Below are 6,604 nucleotides of genomic sequence, written 5' to 3' on the forward strand. Positions count from 1 at the left end.
ATAATTAAAAAATCAAAATGACACAAAGGATATACAGTGCTTCTCCTTTGTTCTCCCATCCAGATTGGGTATGATTTATTTAAATTATTGTTTTCTTTTGAATCCTTTCACTGTTTCTTTGTACACTTACAAACAAATGTACAGATACAAAAGGGATCAAACTATACCATGTTATCTTACACCTTTTTTTAAACTTCATGATATATTGTGGAGATCTTTCAGTGTATGTACAAAGAAGGTGACTCGTTTGTTTTAAACAGCTACAAGAATGCCTTTCTGTGAAAGCATCATTGTTTCCTGAATCAGTCTGGAAGAATGGATGCTTGAGGACTTGCCTGGATTTTGTTTTCACAACGTTGCTATTCTCGAAAAATGAAAAAAATGAATAGCAATGTCTATTTTGTCATCTCGAATGCTTGCAGGCCTATCTATAGGATAAATCTTCAGGAGTAGAGCCCCTGAGTCAAAACTTAACTCTGCATTTTTAATTTGGAAACATACTAACTGCTCTCCTTGGGGGTCCCAGGTTGCATGTCCAAGAGCCATGTGTGGGAATGCGTGTTCCCACAGCCTCACCCTGAGTATGTGCTCAGACTCTTGGATTTTTGCCCAGCTGGGAGGTGAGAAGTGGCATTTAAATGCAAGTTGAGTTTTCATGCATTTTTTTATGAATGAAGCAAAGTATCTCTTTCAGATGTTGAAGAGCCCCTTTCCCCCCATGAGCTGTTCATGCTGCCTGTACAATTTTCTGTTGGATTGTGTAGCAGTTGTTCTTGCTGAACTCTCATCCTCTTGCCATTCACCCCTGAAAGCTGAGAGCTGCCTGTTGAGCACCTGTGACACTTTGCCTGCAGGCTTTTTTCCTGGCCGCAGTGGCCTGTGCAGTGAGCATACAGGAAAACAAGAGCCAGAATGTTAGAGCCCTGGAAGCTTCGCTCATCCAGTAACAAACAGGAGTTTGGTATAACAAAGTTCACACTGGTTTGTGACCTGTCACCAGTCAGATAAATTCAGACACTGAGCTTAAAAGTTTAAAAACTTTTATAGCAATTTGATGTTGCTACAATATTTTTGGGGCGGAGACACCCCCAGGGCATATGGAGGTTCCCAGGCTAGGGGTTGAATCAGAGCTACAGCTGCCAGCCTACACCACAGTCGCAGCAAGGCCAGATCACAGCCGTGTCTGTGTCCTACACCACACAGCTCACAGCAACACCAGATCTTTAACCCACTGAGCAAGGCCAGGGATCGAACCTTCGTCCTCATGGATGCTAGTCAGATTTGTTTTCACTGAGCCACAATGGGAACTCCTGATGTTGCTACAACATTGAAGTGTGGCATTTTTGTGTTTTACACACACATGCAGACACACACACACACACACACACACACACCCATACACATCTGTGATGAATTTGAAAAAAGCCAAACAAAGAGCTCATAGCTGGAGAGCACACAACTTTAAACAAGGGCACCAAGAACAGCAGATGGAAAAGCAATTAGGACAGTTTTGATTAGAGATGAGAGAATTTTCTAATTGCCCAGAGTACCTAAAAATAGAAAGATTTCCTACTCGTGACAGTCAGCACTCTTATCTTGAGAAGAGCTAAGCCTGCTTGGCTGGTTCAGCTGCTGAAACTGTAAAGAATCCTTGAGTTTGGGGACTGATCTTTCATTTTAACAGATTTACTGTTCTGCCTTCATGGAACTTTGACAGTAATTCTGTCCCTTTTTTTCTTCTCTTTATAGAAAAAAAAAAGATTAGTAAAAATGAAACCAATATACTGGTTATGTTGCTTTAAAACATGCTAACTCTCTAAAAACCATAAGGGAAAGTTTAATTATCATTGATCCTGTTCTGATCATTCTTGATATATTGTGAGTTCCATTCCACCCTTCATATTTACAAATCTGAGAAACAGGCAACAGTACGTAGTAGGACTGAATCTTTTTTTTTTAAACACGGGAGATTTCTCCACTAGTATAAAAATATTAAGTGAAAAGCGTTATGCGATGTCTTGGATGCGTCACTGGATATTACAGATAGGTTTACTCAGTACTACGGTGAAACCAAAGAGAAAGAAAATATTTGCCTTTCAGCTTCTGGAGAAGAGTTGTGCTTGCCTTGGCTACTTTTGCCTACGTTCCCTGCTTGCACAGAGGGCTCTCTGATCCTTAGGAAAGCTTGTGGCCAGACTGGAGTGGATGATTAAAATGGCACTTGTGGAGTTCCCGTTGTGGTGCAGCGGAAATGAATCCAACTAGGAACCATGAGGTTGTGGGTCCGATCCCTGGCCTCGCTCAGTGGGTTAAGGATCTGGCGTTGCCCTGAGCTCTGGTGTACATCTCAAATGCAGCTTTGATCCTGAGTTGCTGTGGCTGTGGCGTAGGCTGGCGGCTACCGCTCCAATTAGACCCCTAGCCTGGAACCTCCATATGCCACAGATGTGGCCCTAAAAAAAGACAAAAAGACCTCCCTTCGCAAATAAAGGGCACTTGCAACCGAGCTGAGCTCAATGCTGCAACCATGGGATCATGCGACACTACAACCTTAATGGGCGTCCTAAAATCTAACGTAGGCAACTTCCGAGGGTTAAAGATGGGGCAATCAGGAACATTTAAAGCTTTCTTTAAAAATATTTCAAAAAAGAGTTGCCAGTGGTTCAGTCCACTCAACCTAGTATATGGGTTTCAAGGGACATTTTGGACTGCATGAGGGTCCTCCTTTATACTGTGATGTTGGAAGGGAGGGACCCTGGATTCAGGTGGCCTCCATTCACATCCCACTCCTGCCTTTTGCTAGACGAGGCACCCAGTATTTTTGAGGCTCAGTTTCTTCTGAAATATGGGGGTAATAAGAGTACTTTAGAGAATTGTTTTGAGGATTACATAAGAAAATGTATGTCAAGCATATTGTGTCTGCTCAGTATTATGCAAACAATATCCTTAAATGCCTTCCAAGATTCCCTCAGAGCAGGAAACAGGTAGAACCTTAAGTAAACTGGAGGAGTCAGCTGGGTTAGGATGGGCCAGCTGGTTCGATGGTATGGGAAGGGAGAGATATAGGGAGGGCTTGGGCAGGGATGAGCAATCCTGCTCATCCACACTCCCCCTTTCTCCTGCCTCTGTCCCTTTCCCCTTCACCCTAATCCTTCTCCTTCCTCAGTTGGGTTCTTCTTGCTTCCTCTTATCTGAGATCTCAGGGCTTTGCCTTGGGCTTCAGGAAAGTAATGCACATAGGGTGACTTCTCTCCTCCTGAATTCTACTGGACACATCTTTGGGAGACTGGAGGGTTCTTCTACATGGCAATCTTACCTCCCTGGAGAACATTGGAGGAGGATCATAGGAGGACATTTTTGGTGTGTGTGTATTAAATTGGTGGTGGGGTGGACGATGGGGGTATTGGTGGAGAATGGAACTTGTGAGCTCTCTGTGCAGCACCTTGCCTGCCATTCCACCTTGATTTTTGGAGGAGGTCCAGAGCCTTTTGAGCTCCTAGAGGTCAAATTCATTATGTAGATTCATCATCATCATGGCTCTTCTGTGATCCCTAAATTATATACTCATGAAGAGCTCTTGAATGCAATTTCTAACTATGGCTTTTGAATAAGGGATTTGTTCCATTTCCTTCCAGCTTACTCCAGGTTGCTGGGTCCTCTCTGTATTTATTTATTTTTGACTGTTTTTTTTTTGGGGGGGGGAGGAGGGGACCCACCCACTGCATATGGAGATTCCCAGGCTAGGGGTTGAATCGGAGCTGCAGTGCCAGCCTATACCACAGCTGCAATAATGCCAGATCCAAGCTGCAGCCATGGCCTACACCAAAGCTCACAGCAATGCTGGATCCTTAACCCACTGAGCAGGGCCAGGGATCAAACCCACATCCTCATAGATACTAGTTGGGTTTTTTGTTTCCGCTGAGCCACAGTGGGACCTCCCGGGCCCTCTCTTTATGTATCTGTTTTATTCTGCTTTTGAAAGGCTAATAACACCCATTAGGGCTGCAGCTGTCTGGTTGTCCAGGGTGCTTCATGTCTGCTCCCACAGGTTGAAAGTTAGTCTATCCATAACTGACTTTTGCCCATCTGGGTGGCATCCATCTGGAGGAAGGAAGGAAAGTCTTGTTTGTTTGTTTTTTCTTATCATGAAAGTCCAATGTAGGAGAGTCTGTTCCTACCCCTCTTTGGCCAGCTGATGCTCCCATTCTCTGAGGGTAAAACTGAAATAGGCAAGATGTTGGAATGAAGCTGCAAGACAGGTAGGATGTTGTGTGAAGCTGCAAATCCACTCCTGTAGTTTTCAACCCCTGTACTGCCTCTCCTTTTCCTTATCCCTGAAAGGAACTATTTTTAGTTCCAAATGCTAGTACTGCTGTGATTCAAACCCTTTCAGGCACTTTCTTTGGAATGCTGATGAGTCGAAGCCAGAATGGTTACAAACTAGAATAATTTTTAAAATAATGTTTAATGAGTTCATGTTTACAAAAGGAGGCACCCCTTAATGTGGGGAAAGCATACAAAAATAAAAGGTCTATGAAATAAAAAAAATTTTCCTAGAATACAGGAAACACATCAGCAGTGAGGAAGTTTAGTCTGACTTTTTAAGGTAGAAGAACATTTTGGAACAGCTAAAAGGGATAAAGTTCACCTGACATACCTCTTTCCATCTGTCCCAGACTCATTCTTTCCACCTTGAGTGATAAACTGGAGGAGTCAGCTATGTTAGGATGGGCAAATTGGTTTGATGGTCTGGGAAGGGAGGAATATTGGAAGGGACAAAAGAAGGAGATTGACTTCTCTGGTCAGCTGGTGGGGCTGGGAGTCCTTGTGGGTGAAGCTGAGTATTCCTGCCCAGCAATTGCACCGTGATGCCCAAACCACCAGGGGCTCTCTTTCAAGTCTTGCTTTGTGGATGGCTTTTGTGTGGTACCCAGGTACTCAGGTAGAACATTTTTACTGGGTTATAAACATAGGGTATTTTTTTTTTTAAACCGAAGTGTGGAATTTTCTGTTTTTAGTGATGAACCATGACCTAGTAAAAACATATTACTCTTTTACCAAATTAAAAAAAAGAGCATGGTTGACCCCAAAAGCTTTCTTTAGATCATCCTGGATAGTACCTAACCTTTAATCAACCGATTCTCTAGTCAAAGAGCAGCCTCCAACCCTCAAACCCTTGGCTAGTTTGGATAAAATAGAAGAGATGAGTAGTGACAGTGTTTCGGTCTTTTTCACCGAAATGTTCGAGTCAGCACCACACACCTCAGCTCCGCTTAAATTCTAGAGCCTTTCTGCATCCTTGCCTGAATGGATCAGGGATAAGTTAATGGAGCATATATTCTGTGTATCTTCTCATGAATGCAAATTGAAATGAAAAGCAAAATCTGTAAGGGCATAATGAAACCAATCCCCTCATTCAATGCCAATGATATTGACTTTAGAAGTAATCTGGCCACAGACACACACACACACACACACACTCTCTCACACACACATACACACACTCTTACACACACACACACATATACACACATACATATATGTATACATATATACATAACAAATGCTATTAAAATTTCTTTAATTTTTAATCCCAATTCTTAGCAAGTATTCTGAGGGAGTAACTTAAAATATGGACATAATTTATATGTGCTAAGATTTCCTCTGAGAAGTTATTTGTTTTAGTAAAAAAGGCTGTAACCTAAATGTTTAATTAGGGCAGTAGTTAAATAATTGCCTATCTGGTGTAATATGATGCAGCCACTGATTCAACCATATACCATGTAAGTAAGCGAACAACGCCACACTATAGGCAGAAAAAGAAGGATATAAAATTTAGTATATAGTATAGATAGAACTATTTTCCAAAGGTTTTATAGAAAAAATATCCTGGACTGTGGGTGATGTTTTAATATATTTCAATCATTTTATATAATTTCATATGGACTATATGATAATAAAGTAAAAAGGAATGGCCTTTGTGGACTAGGCACAAAGCCTGTGGAAAGGCTTTTGGTTATGTTGGCACGTGGCAAGACTATGTATAAGGCTTCTCTCAGCTCCATGCAAGAGCCAGGAAGGCTAATGCTGCTGAAGGTCATCTTGGAAATGGCACCATCAGTGCAGAAAAGCAGAGAGATCGATCCTGCATTCCAGCAAGGATCTGAGAATAAACCAAATCTCCCATCACAGCTACTGCTCACAGCCCTCTCCCCTGAGACTCCATCCTTCTCTCTCTTCTGTGTATCGGTCCAACTTACATTTTCGTTATTCATTTAATTTCACTGTTTAAGTTTACAATAAACTATGACAAATTACAGAAGTTATATTTCCATTACTAGAAATTCATTTCATAGATGATTTATGTTGAACAGCATTTGGAATATATAATTTATAAAGTATACCACAAGACCTAAGTAATACCAAACCTGATATGATGCAACTTTACAAAATGTATTTAGCTTGCTGTCTCAAATTACGGTTTACTTGTAATTTATTATTTTTTTTTTTTTTGCAAAGGATTTTATCAACCCTTCCTTGCTTATTGAGAAAATCCAACTGGATTTTCCTCATTTTAACTCAATCTCTCCTATTCTTTATCCTT

The 6,604-nt window shown here is 41.5% G+C and overlaps 1 protein-coding gene across 1 annotated transcript in view; it reads left to right on the plus strand.

Annotated features, from left to right (window-relative positions):
- LOC146399980 (uncharacterized) overlaps window positions 1-6,604 on the plus strand; it is a 114,255-nt gene that overhangs the window by 33,712 nt on the left and 73,939 nt on the right. The window lies entirely within an intron of this gene.

The sequence above is a fragment of the Sus scrofa genome, chromosome 9, assembly GCF_054392235.1.
Source record: "Sus scrofa isolate SSC_HxYL_T2T_F1_AM1 chromosome 9, Sscrofa_HxYL_maternal_Yorkshire_Landrace_v2.0, whole genome shotgun sequence".
NCBI lineage: Eukaryota > Metazoa > Chordata > Mammalia > Artiodactyla > Suidae > Sus > Sus scrofa.